The sequence below is a fragment of the Mandrillus leucophaeus genome, unplaced genomic scaffold (assembly GCF_000951045.1).
Source record: "Mandrillus leucophaeus isolate KB7577 unplaced genomic scaffold, Mleu.le_1.0 Scaffold39, whole genome shotgun sequence".
Taxonomy (NCBI): Eukaryota; Metazoa; Chordata; class Mammalia; order Primates; family Cercopithecidae; genus Mandrillus; species Mandrillus leucophaeus.
Window position 1 is genome coordinate 87,804 of NW_012104142.1, and position 885 is coordinate 88,688.

At 42.3% G+C, this 885-nt stretch overlaps 1 protein-coding gene across 1 annotated transcript in view; it reads left to right on the forward strand.

The window, feature by feature from the left end:
• DDX50 (DEAD (Asp-Glu-Ala-Asp) box polypeptide 50) overlaps positions 1 to 885 on the forward strand; it is a 61,407-nt gene that overhangs the window by 55,351 nt on the left and 5,171 nt on the right. The gene's annotated exons all lie outside the window — the stretch shown is intronic.

Consider the following 885-nt stretch of genomic DNA (forward strand, 5'->3'; position numbering starts at 1 on the left):
GTCTTAATAATAACTTTTTTTGAGACAGAGTCTCTCTCTGTTGCCCAGGCTGGAGTGTAGTGGCACGATCTAGGCTCACTGAAACCTCTGCCTCCTGGGTTCAAGCGATTCTCCTGCCTCAGCCTCCCGAGTAGCTGAGATTACAGGCGCCCGCCACTATGCCCAGCTAATTTTTGTATTTTTAGTAGAGATGGGGTTTCACCATGTTGACCAGGGCTGGTCTTGAACTCCTGACCTCAGGTGATCCTCCTGCTTCAGCCTCCCAAAGTGCTGGGATTACAGGCATGAGCCACCATACCCTGCCCATATTATTATTATTATTATTATTTTGGTAAAGACAGGATTTTGCCATGTTGCCCAGGCTGGTCTTGAACTCCTGAGCTCAAAGGATTCACCTGCCTCAGCCTCCCAAAGTGCTGGGATTACAGGCTTGAGCCACTGCACCTGGCATGTGTGTTTATTTTGTAAGACTAAGTAGCTTATGATTGCAGTAGTTAAGCAGCTCTATAATTTTGAGGACATGCAGGTTAGTTTTTAAGTGCCCTGCTCTTCGTTGTTAATGAATTAATGATATGAATTAAATAAATATTTTAATACATTTTGATAGCAAAATTAAAACTGTAATCTTGTGACTGATTTCTTCTAATGGTTTTGAAAAATGATGTTATGTTATTAATTTAACTTTACTGTATAGGTTCATTCTAGCTTGGAATTTATTAACTAGATTGTTTATTGCAAATAATCATCTCTCTCAAAGTTTAATATTACTTACCTTTAAAAAGGATGTGGTGGCCGGGCGCGGTGGCTCACGCCTGTAATCCCAGCACTTTGGGAGGCCAAGGTGGGCAGATCACGAGGTCAGGAGATCGAGACCATCCTGGCTAA